The sequence below is a fragment of the Melitaea cinxia genome, chromosome 11 (genome assembly GCF_905220565.1).
Source record: "Melitaea cinxia chromosome 11, ilMelCinx1.1, whole genome shotgun sequence".
Taxonomy (NCBI): domain Eukaryota; kingdom Metazoa; phylum Arthropoda; class Insecta; order Lepidoptera; family Nymphalidae; genus Melitaea; species Melitaea cinxia.
The window spans coordinates 3,612,946-3,638,015 of NC_059404.1; the positions used below are offsets into that span (position 1 = coordinate 3,612,946).

General features: G+C 33.6%; 1 protein-coding gene and 1 long non-coding RNA gene across 2 annotated transcripts in view; both read right to left on the bottom strand.

Moving 5' to 3' along the window:
• The window catches only part of LOC123658064, a 518,186-nt gene that overhangs the window by 248,393 nt on the left and 244,723 nt on the right, over positions 1-25,070 (bottom strand). The window lies entirely within an intron of this gene.
• LOC123658069 lies at positions 1,022-3,502 on the bottom strand. Its single transcript, XR_006743814.1, has 3 exons — positions 3,440-3,502; positions 1,640-1,656; positions 1,022-1,206 (listed from the first exon to the last, which is right to left on the bottom strand). It is a non-coding gene; the product is annotated as an uncharacterized LOC123658069 (long non-coding RNA).

The window sequence follows — 25,070 nt, forward strand, 5'->3', positions numbered from 1 at the left end:
CCGGAGAGTGTAGACTATCCAGCTCACGCAGAATCAAGTGTACTTGCCGACCGAGAAAGTTTAAAAACTTATACATAGGATTATAAAACTGGTTTATGATTATGTATATCTCTTAGTTTAACAATGGTATCGTCGAGTGTGATGAGGGAGGCACGGCAACCACGATTGGTGTTAGTTGAGCACTGCCATCTTTTCTGAAGATGTTTCCCGATGTATTTCCACGTTTTCATTGAGTATTTATATCCAGATAGTAATATCAAGGTATTACCTTTCTGTGACGTTATGAACTGGGGTTTGTCTGTAAATAAATATTGTATTACTAAGTAACTATATCTATGTACACACAAGAATATGTAGAGCTTTTATTTGTGGTTTTATTTATGTTTTAGTTTCTAGGTTTCTAGGAAGGGAGATTCTTTATTTTTTAATTTATAGTGACGATGCGTTGGCGCAACGATCACAGCACTGGTTTGTAGCTGTTGCGCTGGAGTAGCGGGTTCGGTCCCAGCACATGACAAACATTTGTGTTGGCCATACAGATGTTTGCCGTGGTCTGGGTGGTTGTGCAGTTCTTGTGGGTCTACTCACCGTGCCTCGGAGAGCACGTTAAGCCATCGGTCTCGATCGGTCGGTAGCGATCGTTACTCATAGTAGGGAATATATCCGCCACCCGCATTGGAACAGCGTGGTGGATTAAGCTCTGATCTTTCTCCTACATAGCAGTGGGATATTACAGGCTGAAGCGTATATTTTATTTAAAACGCATGTATAAAAATAAAACAATTTAAATGGAATAAATCATTATGTCTGAAGTCTTTATTTCAAATACGTATACATAATTATTTTGAATTTACCAGTAGTAAAATAGATTATTTTAATTTAATAGATTAGGCCTATATAATACAATATATTTTGTACAATTTAAAAACTAAATTATAATTAATATTCTTAAAAAAAATACAAGGTTTAAATTTTTTAATTCATTGTTTAAGGTTCAGATTTTAATTTTTTTTAGTTTTGAAGAACGATTTCGAGGGTTAATGAAAGTTATTAGATTAAATACAATATCAACTATAATAAAAACAGTCGAGTCATTTTTTCTTTGTAGAAATATTTATTGTTACGACACTGTATATTCTCTAACAGCCAGCAATATTCAGTCAGCAAGTTTCTTGCTTTTGTAGGAAATGACGACGGTTTTAGTATCTGTAAAAAAAGGTATCTTTTTGTGACTCTGTTATTATTTTTAACGTTATTTGAAAAAAACAACAGCCTTAGTAATCTCGTTATTTTTTGGAAAATATAATTTCGACCTCTCTAATACTCTTATAAAAAAATCCTCTCTAAAAATGTTATATTCGATTTTAGAGTCTTATACCTGGCTGTCTAATTCTGATACCATTGGCGAGTCTAATACAATTACCACTAGCAAGTTGTGTATTTTTTAATTAATTATTATATTTAAATAAAAGGACCAGCATCTGAACTAGAAACATATTTAGCTTTTGTGCCATTTGATAAAAGGCTGTATAATTTTGAAAACCGCTCTATTCGCTAGTCGCTATTTCTGCTTATTTTATTATGTAATGAATTTTATAGTCACATAATCGAAATTTTGTGAGTGTAAAACATCACTCACCTGGAAGTTGCAAGTACCTGAAAAGAATAAAACCAATTAAAATAATTAATACATACCAATATCTTCAGAAACTATAAATGAAGATTTAAAGTGGTGCCATTACGATTTATACAAAAAATTATACTTCAAAAACCACATTACAAAGTATACACAAATAATTAATTATACAACCTTTTAAAGTCAAAGTCACTCGTCTTTCACAATCACTCGTTTATTTGATAATTATTACAACTTAATAAAAACATAAATTAAAAATACACAATTAAAAAAACACAAGCAGTAAATACAAATCCTCATAAAAAAATAATGCACAAATTGTATTAGAAAGGAGAAAATAAAGAAAGAAAACTAACTTAAAAATAAATCAATCCAAAGAATTGAAAGTAGAAAAAAAACAAATCAAGTAATAACTTAACTAAATAACTAACTTCGAATACGAAGCATTTTAGTAAGCTTTAAAAAAGCGGAAGGATAAAGTAGGAAAAATGAGAAAAGCTGGACATTGAAGATTTTGAAATGCAAGGGAACTTATAAGGGGAAATTTAATACTATTAAACGAGCAATTCTTGTATATATAGAATCTAAATCTCGGAAACGGCTCCAACGATTTTCATGAAATTTAGTATGCAGGGAATTTCGGGGGAGATACATAAATCTGGCTAGGATTCATTTTTAGAAAATGTCGTTTTATCCCAGTTTTTAGACAGTGAAAAAATGGCTACAATATCGCTAGAATACGAAGGTAAATTTCGCAATTGTTATTAAAGTTGTAATAGCTTAGGTTGGAAATCTACCGAAAGGACCACGGTTCAAATCTTCAAATTTCCAGATCGATTATCATTGTTTCTTTTTTTTTCTAATTGTGTTCGTTATTTTTTATTTAAATAGCCAGTTCTTATTTTTTATTATTATGTCGGTAAAATCGAAAAATATTATACATACATATTTTATCATTATTATTTTTTAATTATTTTTTTGTTTCTGATTTTTTATTTTTATATATATTATTAACAACAATAATAATTTTATTATAAAAAATATAATTATTATTGTCGGTAATAAAAAATATTATTCATAGTATTAAAAAAATGTAATTCGTATTTAAATATGATTTCCAAAACACACGATTTACTAAAAAATACCGAACTAAGCTCGGTCACCCAGGTACTTAAATACTAAAACTCAAAAACGGTGAGCTGAAGATGTAGTCCAAAGTAGAGAAGAGAATGATAGAATAAACCAGAGACAGAAATCAGAAAAGGATGAAGAAATCTAGTAGAAAGTGCTCCGAAATGAATAAATAACAACTAACTTAACTTTTACCGAGGTCGGCCACAACAGAAAATTTCTTGTTAAAAATATGGAGCAGCCCGACTGGAGTAGTAACCTCGAACTTAGAGAGAATTACAGCTAAATGCCATTACTAAAGCAGTGTTGTATTTCTGTTGGTGAGTAAGGTGACCAGAGCTCCTGAGGGGAATTGGGGAGGATCGGCAACGCGCTACTATAAGCTACGATAATCACTTGCCATCAGGTGAGCCGTACGCTTATTTGCCGACCCAGTTGAAAAACATATTGTGAACTACTAAATCTCAATAGTATTAAAACTACGCAAATATAATATAACTGACAATATGTAATAAAGTAAATAATACTTATTATTTCTGTAAGAAGCTAGTACTAGCTATCCTTTATCTCTTTATGATTATGGTTATTATTAAGGAAAACAATTTCATCATTCATAGTAACAAGAGCAGCTTTGCACCCTAAACTGTGATGTGTGGAGCAACGCCAACGAACCTTCGCGCGATTTTCTTTAGCTGCGTATCTTCTTGAGAAACGGTAGCCCTCTATATATATGATGGGGTTGCCTCGTAACGATATCCGGATTGTGTACGGTGGATAATCTAAAAATAAAACGATACAATTAACATCAAAGTAATAATACAGAAGTAAATAATATGTAAAAAATGTGTGTTGTAACATAAATTAAATGTGATAAATTTCGATTCAACGAACTAGGCTACTCTATCTACTTTATACTATAAAGGCTACTAAAATTAACATAACAGCAGTCTCAGACCACATTGATTTCTTGATGTACTTGAAGTCGGTTTTTTTCGTTTGCTAGCAAACACAGTTTTCATCTTCTCATGTATCTCTTCTGATCTTTATTTCATGTTTGTTTATCTGATTTGTAGATACGTGTTATAATTAATGAAAGAGATGCATAAATAACAAATAAATCTTTATTTAACTTTTCCAAACCGATTTCTTTTTTGCCGATCTAGTTAGAAAAATAATAATACAAAACTACGTACGAAGAAACTGCCCTATATATACAAACTATATACATTATGAACAATACATTGTAATTGAGCAGAATCATAAAGTACCTGGGTGACCGAGCTCTGCTCGGTATTTTTAGTATATCGTGAAGGATTAGTAGTAGAAGAGAGAGTTAAAATGATTCGTTGCCGGTTTGGATGAAGTCTTTTTTAACCGACTTCAAAAAAGGAGGAGGTTACTTAATTTGGCTGAAGGAAACTCAATATGTATATATATCGCACCTTCGGTCCAACAAAGTCACAATTCAGGACACTTTTTAACCGACTTCTAAAAAAGGAGGAGGTTCTCAATTCGACTGTATTTTTTTTTATGTATGTTACATCAGAACTCTTCACCGGGTAGACCGATTTCGACAATTTTTTTTTAATCGAAAGGTGGTGTGTGTCATTTGGTCCCATTTAAATTTATTTGAGAACTAACAATTACTTTTCGAGTTATATCTAATAATGCGTTTTTACTTTCTACTGGATGTACCGATTTTGATAATTCTTTTTTTGTTGAAAAACGGATATCCCTAGTTTGGTATCATGATAAGGAAACCAGGATCTGATGATGGGATCCCAGAGAATACGAGGGAAACTCTCGAAAATCCGCAATAACTTTTTACTGGGAGTACCGATTTTAATAATTTTTAATTTAATCGAAAGCTGATGTTTATCATGTAGTCACATATAAATTTTATCGAGATCTGATAACTACTTTTTGAGTAATCTTTGATAACGCGTAGTTACTTGACTATTTTTTCGTCGATCTACGTTGTATTTACTCGTCGATGTAATTGAAGTCGGTTTTTTTCGTTTGCTAGCAAACACAATTATTTTGTTATGTCTTTTTTTAGAAGTTTTTGATAATTTAATATAAGATTTTTAAACTATAGCAAAGAAAGTAAACTATTAATTTTATAACGATTTCAAACCTACTATAAATAGTAATCCAGAAATGAGGAAGTAACAGCGAAAAAAAAATTAGAAGTCTTCTCCTATAAAATTAAGAAATGAGCTGTTTTGATTTGTTGCACCGAAGGTGCGATATATATATCACTATCACTACATAGTATAAAACAAAGTCGCTTTCTCTGTTCCTATGTACGCTTAAATCTTTAAAACTACTCAACGGATTTTGATGCGGTTTTTTTTTAATAGATAGAGTGATTGAAGAGGGAGGTTTATATGTATAATAACATCCATTAAATAGTGGAGAAATACTCTCATTTTTGAGGTTTCTAATGTGATGTGATTGTTGATTTAATATAGATCTATATGGCCCTTTACAGCATATAATTTAAATGAATATTTTTGAAGATATTATAGATTTAAAAATTGCGGTACGTAGCGTTTGCGGCAGTTCCGGCCGGCTTTTACTCTAAAGTTAACGCTTGCGGGCCACGGGCAGTAATGAATAAATCAAAACTACTGGATCGATTTTAATCATTTTTCAGTGAATGACATAGGCTATAATTATATTTTATACCCGTGCGAAGCCGGAGCGGGTCGCTAATATATATATATATATATATTTAATGTATGTTCGGGCATAACTTCGTCGTTTATGAAAAGATTTTGATAATTCTTTTTTTGGTGGAAAGGAGATATCGCTGATGTGGTAGCATGATAAGGAAATCAGGATCTAATAATGGGATCCTAGAGAAGTCGAGGGAAACTCTCGAAAATCCGCATAACATTACATTAACTACATAATACTTAACATACTACTGAGTGTACTGATTTTGATCATTTTTAACTTAATCGAAAGCCGATGTTTATCATGTGGTCATATTTCTTTGAGATCTGATTACAACTTTTGGAGTAATCTTTGATAATGCGTATTTCTTGACTATTTTTTCGTGTACCTACATTGTATTACTTGTCGATGTAATTGAAGTCTATTTTTTTTCGTTTGCCTGCAAACACAATTATTAATAATGAATTAACGCAAAATAAAAATAAAAAATATCGATAAATTAAAAATTGATATAAAATATACAATTACAAAATTGAGAGTAATTGCTTCTCAAAACTAATAGGCGCTCCAACAAATCGTGTTTGTTTTGAAAATCATATTTAAATACGAATTACATAAAATGTGAATAAAAAAATTTTTACCGACAATAATAAAAAATATAAATAAATATAAAAAATCAAAAATAAAAAATAATTAAGAAATAATAATGATAAAATATGAATAATATTTTTCGATTATACCTACATAATAATAAAAAATAAAAACAACCCATTTAAATAAAAAATAACGAGTTCAATTAGAAAAAGAAAAAGAAAAAATAATTGATCTGGGACATAGGGATTTGAACCATGATCTTCTCGGTTGATCCCGACCGGCCGATTTCCCACCGAGCTATTGTAACTAAATTGACAAATGCGAAATTTACCTTCGTATTCTACCGATATTTTTTTCACTCCCTAAAAACAGGGATAAAACGACATTTTCTGAAAATGAATCCTAGCTAGATAGATTTATCTCCCCCGAAACCCCATATATACTAAATTTTATGAAAATCGTTGGAGCCGTTTCCGAGATCCAGATTCTATATATATATATATATACAAGAATTGCTCGTTTAATAGTATAAGATAGAATAAATAATTACTACACAGTGCAGGAGTATTTTTACCATTTTTCTTTCATTGCTAATACTTTAAGAATAAAATTTGTAAGTTTATAGTTGTGTAGGGGCTAAACTTTAAAACTTATTTATTCCTAAGTGCCATAAGCTATTGCATTTCCGTAATAGTAGTTTCCGGTCACCAACCCGCCTGCCTAGTGTGGTGACTATGGGCAACACACATGAGTTCACGCCATTTTTGGCGTGAACATGTAGAGGCCTATGTCCACCAGTGAACTATAATAGGCTGGAATGATGAATGATGAATAGTAGTTTCCATATATACTGCCAGCATAGGCTGGCAGTATATATGGTATAGACCAGTAATAAAGTAAATAATTTTTATTATTTATATAAGAAGCTTATATTAGCCACCCTTTATCTCTTTATGATTATGATTATTATTAAGGAGAACAATCTCATCATTGATAGTAAAAAGGGCGGCTTTGCACCCTAAACTGTGATGTGTGGAGCAACGCCAGCGAACCCTCGCGCGATTGACTTTAGCTGTGTATCTTCTTGAGTAACGGTAGCCATCTATAGATATGATAGGGTTGCCTCGTAACGATGTCTGGATAGTGTACGATGGAAGATCTGAAAATGAAACGATAAACTTAACATCAAAGTATAATACAGGAAATAAAAAATATGTAAATAATTGTGTTTGCTCGCAAACGAAAAAAAAACCGACTTCAATTACATCGAAGAGTAATACAACGTAGATCGACGAAAAAATAGTCAAGTAACTACGCGTTATCAAAGATTACTCAAAAAGTATTTATCAGATCTCGATAAAATTTATATGTGACCACATGATAAACATCAGCTTTCGATTAAATTAAAAATTATCAAAATCGGTACACCCAGTAAAAAGTTATTACGGATTTTCGAGAGTTTCCCTCGATTTCTCTGAGATCCCATCATCAGATCCTGGTTTCCTTATCACGGTACCAAACTAGGGATATCCCCTTTCCAACAAAAAGAATTATCAAAATCGGTACATCCAGTAGAAAGTTATGCGGTATAATACAACGTAGGTCGACGAAAAAAGCGTCAAGTAAAAAGGCATTATTAGATATAACTCGAAAAGTAGTTGTTAGATCTCAAATAAATTTAAATGGGACCAATTGGCACACACCACCTTTCGATTAACACAAAATTCGTCGAAATCGGTCTACCCGGTCAAAAGTTCTGATGTAACATACATAAAAAAAAAAAAAAAAATACAGTCGAATTGAGAACCTCCTCCTTTTTTGGAAGTCGGTTAAAAAATGACAAAGTGTTGTAACATTAATTAAATGTGATAAATATTGATTTACAAACTAGGCCACTAACTATCTACTCAATATTGTCAAGGCTACCAAAATCACTTAAATTAAATTTTTCAAATATATATAAAAGAATAAAAAACAATTTAAACTATGTTAGTTTATTTCATCCTTTTATTTTATTTATTTATTAAAACTTTATATCACACAAAAAAAAAGAAGATACATTTTAGAACTTTTTGTAACTTTTTTTGTAACTTTTTATTATCATTGTTGGTTTCATATACCTACATATCTATATAAATTAAAAATTGTTAAATTATAATAACACGAAACTTAAACTTATACTATAAGATCCTTTTCATGGTATTATAATTTACAAAATAAAATGTGTAATTTATATTAAAATATTAAAGTATACATGTTTACAATGCCAACCTAAAAAACGTTGTGGTATGAATCATGTTCGCGAGGACTAATAAAACTAAGAATGCTGATAGCATTTCCCCGTTGAATCGCAATACAGATTCTATGGACCCAATGTGCCAGCCAGCCTTTCTGTCACCAGTGGCGGCAATGAGACATTGACTTATCATCGTCTCAAAGAGTCTTAACTATAATATACCCTGATTAACGTCAAAACAACGTCACGCTCACAATTATAGGATAGGAGAAATATAAATTGAAAAAGTACGTATGTACTAGACACCTATACAAAATATATAACAAGTTTAGCTAGACGGCACTGTCCAACTTACATTAGTTTGATAGAAATTTCTATACAAAAATACACTCCATATCACATAATTTCGATAAAATATTATTTAGTAGTTTTGTACAAATATAGAAATAAAAGATATTTATACAAGGATAGTTTTCTTATATTTAAAAAACAAGATAACAACATGATGATTTATTTTAAATGTTGTAATTGAAATAATAACTAATAAGAAATTCGATTTAATTTCGAAGTAACAATAATTTTACAAGCTCCTAGCAATTGCCCGCAGCTTCTCTCGTGGAGAAATTAATAATTTTTTTTTTCTAAGGTTTACGCGAATTTTACTCATTTAATGAAACACTTTTTTCGGGAACCATGGTCACGGGAGGACTCCCGTGACCATGGTTGCTGTAAAGTATCCGAAACGTCGGGAATCAAAAGTTAATAATAAACCGCGATAAAATCCGGAAAAAGTGTTTCATTAAATTAATAGTTTTTACAAAGATTGGCTAAAATAGTGTATTTAACCATTATATCACAACAATTTAGGATTTCTTTGATTACCACATTTAGAGGGTTATAAGTTTTGCGGGAAATTTTTTTACTGTCATTTCAATCGTAGACGGGTGTGAGTGTAAGCTGTTTAGGTAAATTATTTTATCTCCTGCTGTGTACAGATGCGCTTTACACTTCATGCTCTGGTGCGAACAACATCTCCATCTAAATTTCGGGGGATTGCTATGTTTTTTCCTGAATTTATTTTCCCGAGTGAAACGATATCCCTCGATTTTGATCAATGGGTATCCTCGAACAGACGTCGATAGTTCGTATGGAGGTATAACTGAAAATATGAAATGTTTAATTTAGTACAAATAATTATAACCAGATATTTTGGCAAAGTTGCAGACGCATAAGGGCGTCAATTATGGCGTCTGCACCATCGTTGAAATGTCGAGTGCTTCAAAATTACAGCCGCGATAAATCTGAGTGATCGTTCGTGCCTATAAGTAATAATGTTCATAGTATCAGTGAAAGGTTAGAAATTTATATGTAAAAAAATTGTGACACTTACAGTTTTCCTTTTTTTTTAATTTGTTATTATTTGTTAACATAAAACTGTTACTTTTCAGTTGTTTTTTTTTTTCTGATTTTTAGAGACGTGTTAATTAATGAAAGTGATGTATTTTAAGCATTTTAATTAACAATAAATAAATCTTTATTTTACGTAATAAATGACCAACAGGACAATTATTCTTTGCAATTCGTATAGAATTATTGACTGAATTTGGACTTACTTCAATAAATAATTTTATTTATTACACCTTAAGCCTATAGCTTAAAACAGACATTCAAGGACATTTCGTACATTTAAAGTCCGATGTTGGTGTGTCTAGAAATTTATAGCCCAAACAAAAGATTCTAATGAGTTATATTTGAAACCACTGCCATCACAACAACCAGAAACCGTGACCATATATATCGAAATCATAATAAAAATATTAATTTATTTACACTATTATAAAAGTATAGGCGTATATTATATAAAATTAAAACAGCATTTCTGAATAAATTTTATTTTGATAATAATGAATGTTAATAATTGTGTATTTTTTTATCACACATCTTAATATTAACTACCGTATAGTGTGAGCTATGCTTAATGTAATATGTAGACAACGATAAAACGAATAATTTTACTTTTTTGAAAAGCATATTAAAACATTTACCCATTAATTTAACTGAACAAAAAAAATCATTCAAAAAATGTTTTAATAAAAAGTTATCTTTTTAGATAAGTGTATTAGCTTTTTTCTATTTTTAATTATTATTTTTCACAGTATTATATCCACTACTAACATAATAGGTAACGACTATAGTCATATGTATATTTAATAAAATAAATCCAAACTTACTAAATTAACTTAAGTATATTATAACAGCATACCACATTTTTATTTATAAGATTTATGCTATCGCCTTCCAGTGAATTATTAATATATTATTATAGTACAATCATATTATTATAATTGAATTATTATGATACTAAAAAGTTTTAACTATCACAACTAACTCAAAAGCTGATGTAAGGGTAAATGTAATATATTTCGCCACAATAAATTCACCAGCTTCATTTTTCCCCAAAAAAGACGGGAGAAGCTGGCTTTTATGGGTACGTCTAATTTTCGTTTATTGAGTCATTATTTAAAACTTTATTTTTAAATTGCTATTTATACTAAAGAGGTAGTCAGAAGCGTACGGTTACCCTCATGATAAGCGGTTACCCGTAGCCTATGAACGTCTTCAATATCAGAAACATTGCCAGCGTGTTACCGACTTTTGCACCTACTCTTGCCAAAAGCACTGGCAACCTTACTCACAGGAAAATAACCCTACTTGAAAATAGGTTTAATTAGGTATGATTTTCTATATATTAGAGTTACCTCCCCAGTCGGACTACTTTTAATTTCGAACAAGATATTTCCTGCCGATCCCCACCTCAATAAGCTTTTTAGGATTCTTACAAACTAACAGATTATTTATTAATTGTTTATAACAATTGACAATAGACATATAGAGTAGTAATTCCAACTAATTAGTTATAAAATTGGCATAGATTAGTTCCTAAATATAAAGTTCTAAAATTAAGGAAAAATTAAATAAAACCTCTTTCAACTCATTATTTCCCCGTGTTAAGCATAGAAATATAATTCAGTAAGGGCTATATTAGTTAGAAACCCCCTTGAGAATGACAGATAATGAAAGAAAATAAGAAATCAGTATGCAGAATGAAAGTACGAGAAGTATAAATGATAGAACTGGAATAAATGAGTTCGCTTAGTTATAATCCCCTTCCCAGACTCGTAAATAGGAGTAATAAAATAAAAATAATTATTAGCTTGCAATGACGAAAGTAAGGGCTATGTTAGTTAGGAACCCACCTAGAGAATGACAGATAATGAAAGAAAATAAGAAATCAGTATGCAGAATGAAAGTACGAGAAGTATAAATGATAGAACTGGAATAAAAGAGTTCGCTTAGTTATAATTCCCTTCCCAGACTCGTAAATAGGAGTAATAGAATAAAAATAATTATTAGCTTGCAAACGACGAAATACACATTGTCAGAGATAACTCAACAACTTATAAGGTAATATACATAAAAAATTACATTCAAATCGAGAACCTCCTCCCTTTTTAATTCGGTTAAAATATTGGCAAAAGTTACAGCTTCGTTAGAGGTTGATGATTATGATTATTATTAATGAAAACAATCTCGTCATTTACAGTGTAAAGGGCGGCATTACATCCTAAACTGTTGTGTGTAGAGCAACGCCATCGAACTTTTAGTTTGTTGACTGTAGCTGTGTATCTCCTTGAGAAACGGTAGCCTTCTATCAAAATAATGGGATTGCCTCGTAACGATTTTCGAATGGTATACGGTGGTATAACTGAAACAAATAAAACATTTGTAGTTGTTAAATTAACACACTTTAAATCTTATTAAAGTAAAAAAGACTAACGCTATATAGTTTATGTCATCGCTAGGCATTTTCTAAGAATTTTAAAAAGGGATTTTCATAAATTATAAATAAAAACATTTTTATAAACTCTTTATTATTTTCTTTATCATATTACATTCTGACACGACACGATTCAGCTTGTAACATCCCACAGCTGGGCCTAGCGCTTCTTTTTCCATGTAGGAGGAGGATCGGAGCTGAATCCACCACGCTGCTTCAATGCGGGTTGGCGGATACATTCCCTACTATGAGTTACGATCGTATATGATAACAACCGGGACCGACAGCTTAACGCGCTCTCCGAGGCACGGTGGGGAGACCCACAAGGACAGACCACCACACACACCACTACACAAAAGCGATGTCTGTATAATAATAAACATCGTAACGCTATAACTGATACCAAATTTATAATACTTTATTAATAAATAAATGCATATTTTTATAACTATTAATTAAATTATTATTTCATATTTAACATTGAATAGACTTTTTACGAAACAAAGATAGCATTTTGTGATATTTTATTAGTTAAATCTTCTGAAACTTGTACAAGAAGTATAATAATAAAAATAATTATAGTAAGTAGATGCATATTAGTTGTAAAAAAAAATATTTATTTATTTAGCAATATAAATTAAACAAACGGAACCCATGACTTACGAGTATTATACAATGATTTGTATAATCAACTGATAATATCTTTAAGTTATGATTCTTTACAAATTAAATAAAAAATATTCTTTTCAAATCCATATAGATCCTTAGGTATTAGTAAAAATACTTTAAAAGAATTTTAGTAACAAATTTAACTAAAAGGATCACAATAAAGTTTTGTATCTTTTTCGAGATAATAGCACTCTCTCAAAACTGTCGCATCCAGCTACAGCTGTACCCGATGTACTGCAGTGCCCGCGCAGCTCTAGCAGCACCATGGAGGCGTTATTTTACAAGTTACGAAGGGCCGTGAAAGCAGTATTTGTTTAGTTTACCCGTACTCGTGTAAATATTGTGTTTTACCTCATTACTACACCGCGAAAACCTACTAGCGACCATGTTCGCCCATGTTGACATTATATAATGAATGAATACTATGACTTATTGATATGTACAACGAGGTAATTATTTGCATTGAGTGCATCCGTGACAATGGCGATTGCATTAATAGTGAAATGTAAATAAATAATAATAGGCAAAATAGCTACAATTATTGTTAGATGTTGTTAACATGGTAAATATTCCGTTTTACCCATAAATCCACACACGTTATATTAGTTTTATTTGATTTATTATAATGACTAACTATTATGTTAATATAACTTTGCTCAGATGATATTCTAACAGCGTGTATCAATTTTCTGACTAATACTTAATTAGCTTTTTTGAAATGTTTCCTTTTTCCTTTGAGTTCATGATTATGTTCGTTTCTAAAGTTAACAATCACATTATCAATTGTATATACCACAGCTTTGCATCCGAAGCAGTAGTTGGTGGAGCAGACCCACCTCTTCTTAATACCCTTGCCTTTGTAGTGCTTCTTGTATGAGAAAGTATAGCCGCCGAAACTGACCATGGTGTTACCCCGCATAGATTTTACAAACACAGCTGAAAGTATGACACAATAATTTAGCATTTCATCAATTGTAATTAGATTATTATTAACAAATTACAAGAAAACATCCCACACAATATGACCATAAGTTTTACATACGAAAACACTTTATTTTTGACCGACTTCAAAAAAGGAGGAGGTTACTCAATTCGACGTGTATACACGGTACTATATATGTTCATTGACACCTGGTTTACAACCTGTTAAGTAAGTATAATGTTTTTTCTTCTTCCAAATTATAAGACAAACTCCATTTATTACATACATTTCTGATTTTTTCATGAAAACATTTAAAAATACAAATGCTGACTGATAGATGAAACATATGTGTTGTGTGTACATATATGTTGTAGAGCACCATTTGAAAACATAGATATCAACTGGGGTAAGCAAGCGTACAGCCCGCATGATGGCCGGCCATACACATATATACCTATGAAAGCCTCTCAAGAGAATACCAAGCGCGTCGAAAGTTTGAATTGTAATCTTGATGCGGGAAATAAAACTACAATATTTTATATAAGTAATTGCTGTCCATAGTTATTTTAATCATAAAAGGTTTTTAGTGTTCTAGATATACTCTTACCCCTTACATTTGATAGAGACAAGAAGAAATGGAATTAATGGATCCAATTAAACATCTTTTAATACATAACTGTTAATCTTTATTTAACTAAACTAATAAAAACATATGCCGATAAATATATATATATATATATATATATATATATATATATATATATATATATATATATATATATATATAAAATATATATTAAAAAAAATTTCCCTTATGTCTTGGGACACCCTAATATATATATATATATATATATATATATATATATATATATTAGGGTGTCCCAAGACATAAGGGAAAATTTTTTTTTCTCGAAATCAAATACGCATACCCTCTATTTTTATTCCGTTTGACCTCATTGACTCAAATAATAAATATTATTGCAATTGAACAATGATAAGCCGTGCCGACTTGATGCCAAAGTTTTGGCATGAAAATTTGTACCGACTTACTATAGGAGGAATTAAGAATTTAATTTATTTTACTTAACTATGACTCCAATACACCCGAATAGTATATTATTCACTCATTAACGTTAAAAAATAAAATTAGTGTTCAAATTTTCTTTTTAACGTTTGTTTTTTACAGTCAGGATAAATTTTTCGGTGTTCTTGTAGGCAACGTAATAAAAATTGTTATTATTCCAACTCAACTGTGATTAATCCATGAAAGTCTTGCATCAACTTAACCGCTCTTTCAGCTACATCGTTTACTACCCTCATATACATACATTCAACAATACATTCATCAACATATACATTCAAGGCGGCTCCGTAAGAGCTGGATTTGTTGGTGGAAAGGAGTACCACTTAATGTTGAATCTTCAAAAAAAAATGTTAAATAACCTCAAATAGAAATAAACTTACTTTAAGTCAAATTAAAGAAAATCGGATCAAAGTTATATTAGGCAATTATACAAAAAAAAAATTTATTCCTAATAACACCAAATAAAATTAAAAATAATAATACATTAAAAGACATGAAACCGAATAAACGAAACAATCTAGTGATTGTTTGTATATACCATAGTTAGTATACACAAATAATACTAAACATAGTTACATCGCACTAATATCAAACAGATCCACCATCAAATCAATTTAGTTACAAACACAGCACTTAAAGTTCTCTCATCTTACACTTATATTTTATTGTATTGTATTATATTGTATCGTCATAGATGAAGTAAAAAAAAGTAGATAATGCACGGCCTATGTTGTTACTGAAGCCACAAAACTCGGCTCCTTCAAGTAAACACACGCGCTCACGCACACATATGCATCAAACTACGCTCATTTTCGTTAATATCTCACGGGGCCTCGTACAGTAACTTTGCCTATGCCGTTCTTTTGTAATTAAATGGTGCAAAAACAATACCAAAGTGAACAAAAAGTCTGAAGAAATATCGTTTCACACGTAAGTACATACAAAACTTTATATTTTTTGTTATTCCAAAATAATATTCAGGTTATTCGGAACTTATAATTTCTATGCCCCGAAATGACGTACCGAGGAAGTGTTACCAGTAATTCTTATTTCCATTAGCTCAAAATGCGGGTAAATAAATTGTAGGCAATCATAGAAAAATAATTAAGTAGAACGTGGACATCATTATTGTGTTTTTTTTTATCGTGTGATTTTATGATTTACCTACATTGAAGTCAATATGAATTTTTGACTCGTTTGTGTCTGATTAAATTTGTGAATTAACTACTCATATTTTACTACTAAATATCATGATTTTAGGTTTCCAACGAATATTTTAATAGGAGATTGTGATATGTAGGTAGTTCGTTGCTTATTCATTTGTAAGTTTTTCCTACCGACAAAAGTCAGTGTTAATAAATAACCAGCTGCGTAGCATTGTCGTTTTACTTATCCCGGTTATCCTTAAAATAGTTAAGGATATTACACTGGCGACGAGTTATTGTGTTAATAATCGATTAACTAACGATATACGGACCTAGTGACGATGTCGGTTTTAGGCACGGTGCCTGTTTTCGACTGTAAAAGTGACGAGTGGCCTGTGCACGTTGCACAATTGAATAGTTTCTTTGTTGCGAATGACATTACCGATACATCAGATAAGGATGGTGGTAAAAGACGTGCTATCCTGTTAAATTGCATGTCACAAGATTCCTATCGATTGACACGCGATTTATTGCATCCAGAGAAGCCTGAAAACGTGTCGTATAAGACTATAGTAGACACCTTAAACGCGCATTTCGAACCAAAAAAGTGCGTGTACGCGGAACGTGAGAAGTTTTATGACGCTAAAAAGGAGTCAGGCGAGTCGCTCATGGATTACGCAGCTCGTCTCCGTGGTTTAGCGTCAACTTGTAAGTTCGGCACATCCCTAGAAATGAGCCTCACCGATCGGTTCGTAATGGGTGTCGATTCATCCGCGGTTCGTGAAAAGCTATACCGTGAGGACCCGGCCAACATGAAACTTAGTAAGGCTCTGGAGATTAGTATAGCAGCTGAAAGTGCACATAAGATAGTACGTAGCGCAGGCGCTCCGGAAGTGGTGGTCAAACAGGAACCATTGCTGTATGCGGCCGCTAGCGCTGGCCGGTCACGGTGCAGCAAGGGGCGCGCGCGGGGCCGCGCGGCGCCGCGAGCGGTTGGCAGCGGCGGGACCGGTGGCAGCGGCGGCACGCGTTGTGGCGTGTGCGGCGCCAAGTCGCATGCTTCGGCCGAGTGCGGATTTCGTCATCTCGCGTGTGATATATGTGGCGTTAAAGGGCACTTGAAAAGAATGTGCACGGCTAAAAAAAGTGAAAGTTCGTCTAGTGGTAACCACAAGGGGTGGCGTAGTCATTATATTTGTGATGACAGTGATAGTGATGAGTATGAAGAATCAGTAGCGGTGAATAATTTAAAGTGTACGGATGAAAAGCCCCTCACGGTTGAGGTGAGCGCGCACGGTTGTGCAATTGGCATGGAGGTGGACTCGGGCAGCGGCGTGTCCGCGCTGCCGGCGGCTCTGTGGCGCAGGTACTTTGCTACTCATTCGGCGCTCGGTGAGTCCAATAAAACCTTACGTACATATGGTGGGTCTATAATAAAACCTATTGGCGTGTGTGAGTTGCCAATAACTTACAACGGTACTACAAAAAATATTAGGTTTTTTGTGGTTGAAGATGGCCCTGTTCCCTTGCTCGGTCGAGATTTTATGTCAAAATTTAATTTTGCATTTGTACCCTTGAACTATAGTTCCATAAATAAAAACGAGCAAATATTAAATAAATATTCATCACTATTTTCTGGCAAACTCGGCACATTTAATAAATACACGGCTCTGTTCCAACGCGCCATGGTGCAGCTACTGCACGGCATTGAAGGCGTCCAATGTTTCCTTGATGACGTGTTGATAAGCGCCCCAACACGGGAAGCTCATTGGGAGCGCGTGGACGCAGTCATGAGCAGACTCAGCGACGCGGGACTCATGCTACAGCGCTCTAAGTGCTCGTTTTTCCAAGATAAAGTCGAGTACTTGGGGTACGTGATAGATCGCGACGGAGTTCATAAGTGCCCGGAAAAAGTCAAGGCAATCGTCGAGGCGAAAGTACCAGAAAATTCAAAACAGTTGAAATCTTTTCTGGGACTTGTAAACTTTTACCGAAGTTTTATACCGCAAGCGGCGACTATCTTGGAACCCTTGCACGGTCTGTTAAGGAAAGACGTACCGTGGAACTGGGCCGAGGAGCATCAAAAATCGTTTGATGCTGTCAAGAAGGAGTTGTCTTCGCGCCGCGTGTTGGCACATTGGGACCCTCAAAAGGAGCTGGTTCTGACAGTGGATGCTGGACCTGCCGGGCTGGGTGCTGTGCTAGCCGTACGCTACCCGAACGGAGCCGAGCGTCCGCTTTGCTACGCTTCTCGAGCCCTTAGCAAGAGCGAACGCGCCTATAGCCAGATAATGAAGGAGGCCACGGCTATCGTTTATGGTATAAAAAAATATCATCAATACCTTTACGGCCGGGAACGTCCCTTCATGCTGAGGACAGATCATAAGCCCCTGCTGTCGATATTCTCGCCAGACAAGGGCGTGCCTCAGATGACAGAGGCTAGACTACAGCGCTACGCATTGTTTTTAGGCGCTTACAACTATAAAATAGAATACGTTAGCAGCGAAAAGAATGTAGCGGACTACCTGAGCCGGCACCCGGTTGATGCGTCACCGCCGAAGGAGGAGGCCGACGCGGGCAGCTATGTGAACGCGCTAGCGGCGGCCGGCGCGCCGCTGCCCGCCTCGCTCGCCGAACTAAGGGCGGCACTGGCTAACGATAAACTTCTATCAGAGGTTAGCCGGTACGTGGCCAATGGATGGCCAAGGAAGGTACGGGATGATGGACTGCTACCGTACCATCGGTGTCGACATGAATTGCATGTCGATAATGGGAGCTTGTTAAGAGGGCACCGTATCGTAATACCTACCGTTTATAGACCCGCGGTGCTACAGGAGTTACACGCGGCTCACCTAGGTATTGTCAAAATGAAGTTGTTGGCAAGGGAGCGTTGTTGGTACCCAGGTATCGATCGCGATATTGAGAAGGCTCCGGCTAGGGCTAATATGGAGTCTTGGGAATGGCCCAGGTCGGTTTTTGAAAGAATACATTTGGATTCTCTTGGTCCTTTTCATGGGAAAATTTATATGGTTTTGATTGACGCGCATAGTAAGTGGTTAGAATGTGTCGAGATGCCATCATTAACTACGCAAATGTTGATAAACAAACTGCAAAAAATCTTCTCTCACTTCGGTTTGCCGAAGTCGATTGTGACAGATAATGCAAAAACATTTGTTTCTACAGACTTTAGTACTTATTGCGTAAATTCAGGAATAACCCACATCTTGTCGCCCACTTACTCACCACAGAGTAATGGACTCGCCGAGAATGCCGTCAAGATTTGTAAACGTTTTATTACTAACGCCAGAAAAGATGGTCCGCTGAAGGACTTGAAGGAAAAATTAGATGAGTACCTGTTCCACTACCGCATCACGCCTCATTGTACTACCGGCGTGTCCCCTGCCACTCTTATGTTCGGTAGGAACATTCGTTGTAAATTAGATTTACTGAATGTGCCTGTGCAATCGCCTTCTGCTGACAAAAGACTCTTAGAGGTGCCAGACCGCGTCCGTTTAAACCAAGCTAGACAAAAAATTAATTTTGGTGGCAGAGACAGGACCTTTAAAGTAAACGATCAAGTTTGGGTCAAAGATTATAGGTCTAACCCCAAAAAGCCGACATGGATACTTGGAAAAGTAGATAGTCGCGTCGGTAAGGTTGTTTATGATGTAAGCGTGCTCGGGACCGACATTGTTTGGAGGCGTCACGTAAATCAGTTACTGAACGCTAACTCATACGATGGTCATAATGTTGAGTCAACGTGGACGTATGACGAGTCGCGATCGCAGCCCACGGCCGGTGCCAACGGTGGCGGCGGCGGCGGTGCGGACGCGTCCTCCCCGCGCCCGCGCTCGCGCCCTGCGGCACCGAACGCGCGCGCGGACGGCGCACTCCCTCACCCCCACCGCACGCCATCTTCAGCTGCGCGTAGCACGTCATCGTCGTCGGCCTTCCCGCACGATGTTGATGACGATGACACGTTTGAAACGCCTCCCAGCAATGGTGGTGCTAAGCCTGCGGCCCCTTCGCCGCTAGTTGAAAATGATGAAAAATCTCCGAAACGAACTCGGTCTGGACGCCCGGTTAATCCACCGAAAAGGTTGTTTTATTAAGACCTAGAGTAAAATATTATTTGTTTTAAGAGTAAAAGTTTATTTTTTTTTACATGTCATTGTTTCTTAGGATAGATTTTAGTACCACTTCTCTCGTTATTGGAGTAGGTAAATTAAAGTCTAAATACTTGTAAATTAGCCGTCTAGGCAACTTTACTGCTAACGACTAGGTTATTAAAATATGGTGGAGGGAAATAGATAGAATAGATGAAATACTCAAGTACATAGATATTTACAAATCGTAGCTACAGGATTTAATGTCCATAGTCTTGCTTGATTGAACTGTTTATTATTTTATATGCTTAAAATAGTAATTCAGTTACTTATTATAAATTTAGGAACGCTTATTTGAACTGTTTATTATTTTATATGCTTAAAATAGTAATTCAGTTACTTATTATAAATTTTGGAACGCTTATTTACTTGTTGTAAGGGTGTTTCCCTGAATAACAATAATGTATTTACTATCTAAATAAGTAAATGTTCTCTTGTGTACTTTTGAAATATGGTGGAGGAATGTGATATGTAGGTAGTTCGTTGCTTATTCATTTGTAAGTTTTTCCTACCGACAAAAGTCAGTGTTAATAAATAACCAGCTGCGTAGCATTGTCGTTTTACTTATCCCGGTTATCCTTAAAATAGTTAAGGATATTACAGAGATATAGAATAGGTATATGCTGTACGACTGAGCCGAAATGAACTATAACGACAGCCATCCTCATTTAATGTGGTTTGTTCAAACCATTTTGATAAAGCTGACATGTACGGTACAAAACGTGCACTTGGCAGAGTACCATCACGTATATACTACTACTTACTACTACGTATTTTAATGTTGTATTTTTTGTTCTAGGACCTACCGGATGAGTCTAAAATCAGTCGATAACCAAGATTCAATCTTTGATGACCTAGAAAACATAAACTAAGAGAAAAGTTAAAAAAACAGGAACTTTATTTTTAAAAGAAATAAATCATTACAGCAAAGAGTTAGACGCCTTTAAAACAGGAACTTGCCCTGCAGAGAAATCATCAATTACTTAAAAACACAATTTTCATTGACACAGATTTATATAATTCATTAAATCAAAACATGGCTGCAATAGATTTATTTAACAATTTGAAGCGAAAAAAGGAGTAAATATATTTAAAACTATAAACATATTTTTATTTTCGCATACCCATTTTACCTATATTAAATTAATTGTGTTTAATCCCACTTAATAAAATTTTCAGGGACTTTTTTTAAAAAGTGTCAACACTTGACTCACTCACACATATTTAAAAAAGTGACTTCACTTTTTTGTTCTAAGTGCGTTATCTATATTTTTTACTTGATCTATGTGTATCGTACTGTGTATATTTCATATGTGTCTTATATCTTTGCTAATATTTAATAAAAAAGTAATAATTTCACGTTTTAAATATAAGTGGATACTTTGCTGGCTTAAATTTTGTTATTGTTTTTTAAAATAATTGTATTGTTGTGTGCTGTAAAATTAAAATTAAAATTATAATTATTCTGGACCAGGAGACATGGAGTCCTTATCTAGAAGCAACATGGAAAATATCGCATGAACAGTTTGCTCTCCTATAGAAAGAGTATTGACGAACATTTTTTTACAAACCACGACCCTTTGAGCCGTATCGGAATCTTGCTCAGTTAGCGGTAAAAAATATTTGAAATTATTTTTACGTGCAGTTTTATAACTGGACGTAGAATCTCTATAATTAGATACATAAGTATTATTTACTTCAACATATTTAGTAATGTAATTAGAAAGTCTAGAATATTTATCAAGATTCCAAAATGAATTAAATATACGCTCACGTTGCTGAGGGGAGAACTTCTGGAAACATTTATAGCGACAGTTTGAATTGCACGGAGGCCGAATCATCTTGCCATCTTTTTTAAAATCACGTTTCTTACTTAAATATGTCTTAACTGATTTCTTATCCCCTCTTTGTCTGGTAGTTATTGTGTCATTAATAGATGATTTTGCAGAAACACTAAACTGGAGCTCATTAGCTTTGCTAGTAGTGCTCGATAAAAACTGTTTTTCTTCAATTTGTGAGGCTTCTCTTACGGGCGACTGACAAGGAGTTATATTAGTAATAGTTGAGTGAGTATGTGATGCATGTGGTTCCGATTTCATAGTCTTACTAAACTCTTCTTTAGTGGTTCTAGTCACGGTTTCTTCAAACATTGAATCGTACAAATTCCAGTCATTCTCAACTTTAATTTTTACAGGTTTCTCTGCAAATATTATAACAAAATTAGTACTTTATTAACAATATATACACGAAAATTTCTATTTATTACAATTAGATTGTAATATTACAAAAATATACGACTTGGTTCACATTATGGATTATAATAAAACATTTAGTAAAAAATTATATAAAAATTTACTTAATTAATGTAAATGTGTAATTAATAAGGTTTAAACATCAAATAATTCTACTTTTAGTAAAAGTCTCTCCGAATTGGTAGTTCTGGAACCGAACACAACACTGCAGGTTTACAATTATCAAAACATATACATATACTCAAAAAAAAACAGATAACGACATTTTATTGTTGCAGCATTGGACCCACGATATATCGTGTACCGACAGAGCCTGACAGCAGTGATATGCAGGTTAATAAACGAACCTTACGTTACCCATATATGTATTCAAATAAAATATTTTTAAGAATGTTTACTTTATCATTCTCCTTTCCCAAAAGATTTTGATATCATCCTATTTTTTTATTCGATTTGAGTTGTTCTCCTCTGTTATTTTATATTCATTTGTGCACGAAACATTGTGACGCCTGTAGTTTATTTATTTCACAAACACACCATCGATACATCTTTTTCTTAACGTGAGTATACAAAATTTACTACACAATAATTTGTGTGCAAATAGAGTAAACAACTTACGAAACAAGATAACACATCAGTATGATTAAGTCTTACAACTAATAACGATATTTAAAAACAACATAAGCACAACAGCGGAAAACCGGGATGTCTGGCGCAAACTTGGTGAGGCCTATGACCAGCAGTGGACTGCTATAGGCTGAAGTGATGATAAGCACAATACAATCATAGCTACTATAAATAATTAATAAACTGTTATTGAGGAATTCGAGATAATTATTAGAAGAAAAAATATCTCGTATAATTCATTGTATGTTCACAATAATCTGTTCAGGGAGCATATTTTCCTACGTTAGTCCTTGTACAAGATAGATTGAAAATTGTGTTTATAGCATGTCTAGGAACTGATCTTAGGACGTTAATCTTAATTCTCTGCATGACATTTAATCAACTCACTTGAAAATGTAAATAATTTTGTAAAGCGATTTTATATCACAAATTTTTCGTCTTATTTCAAGAAAATTTAGTGTAATATATGATAATCAAGAATGGTATTTGGTTTAACAATTAAGAAAAAATATCAATACATTAAGCGATCCACTTTTGTTAATACCGATAGATTTTAGGGCCGTCATCTAAGAGGAATGATTTGCATAGGTAATCATAAATCTTTATTTCTTTTTATAATGCCTACTATATTTACATTAAATTCTTTCTATTGTACTATGCCTATAAAATAGTCTAGTGTACTACCTATACCTACGCGTACCTACATTTGGTGTCAAGTTGTAACGAGTGGAGTGCTAGTGATTGCGCTTCTATGAAACGAAATTTAGTACCTACGATTCCTAGCACTGTATTCAATAAGTCCGAAAGAGAAACATCGACACAGGCCGACACGTGAAACAAAAGATTTCGTATGAGAAACTATCCTAATTTGGAGTGCGACTCACGCGCGACGTTGCCAAACCGCGAGTTCAGCTATACCACGCGTCTTGGAAACAACCTTCCTATCCGCTGTTGCCGTTCTTATGTACACAAACAAACGTGTCGGCTTCATCAGTTATTTCACAGCTTATCTTTTCAATAAATATTAAAAAATAGTTTATGCACGACATTTATTAAAAATGGAATAACGTAAATGTAAGCTCTAGTTTCTCTTTTATAACCGTTATCAAGCAATATCACGAGCCGCATCTAATCTGATTTAATAAGTTTTTTGCAGTTTCTTTTACATTATCTGGGCAAAAGAGTCTATCTCCTGAGCAGACCTTGGAATGAGCGGTATGAACTGTTTCCTCTCCTATAGAAAGGGTATTCAAGAACATTGTTTTACATACAAAAACATTACGAGGTAAACCAGAACCTGGATCAGTTAGAGGTAAAAAATAATTAAAAATCCTCTCACTTTTCGATATACAATTTTTAGTTTTCTGAGTTTTTTTAGAATCGTATATTCGTTTAAATATTTTTGCATACTTAACTATATAAGCAAACTGTTTAGTATTATCAAGCTTCCAAAATTCTTTAAATATATGCTCACGTCTCTGAAGAGTAATCTTTTGAAAGCATTTATAAGCACAGGTTGAACCACACGGAAGCCCAATCGTCTTACCATCTCTCTGAATACCAGGTTTCTTACCTAAATATGTCTTAACCGATTTCTTATTCCCTCTTTGTTTGGTAGTTCTTTTGTCATTAATAGACGAACTTGCAGAGGAAATGAAACTATAGGAATCACTAAACTGGAGCTCATTAGCTTTGCTAGTAGTCCTCGATAAATACTGTTTTTCTTCAATTTGTGAGGCTTCTCTTACGGGCGACTGACAAGGAGTTATATTAGTAATAGTTGCGTGAGTATGTGATACACGTGGTTCCGATTTTATAGTCTTACTAAACTCTTCTTTAGTGGTTCTAGTCACGGTTTCTTCAAACATTGAATCGTACAAATTCCAGTCATTCTCAACTTTAATTTTTACAGGTTTCTCTGCAAATATTATAACAAAATTATTACTTTATTAACAATATATACACGAAAATTACTATTTATTACAATTACACAGTAATACTACAATAATATACGACTCACATGATAATATACGAGTCACATTATGGATTATAATAAAACAGTTAATAAAAAGAAGACTAAATTTTATT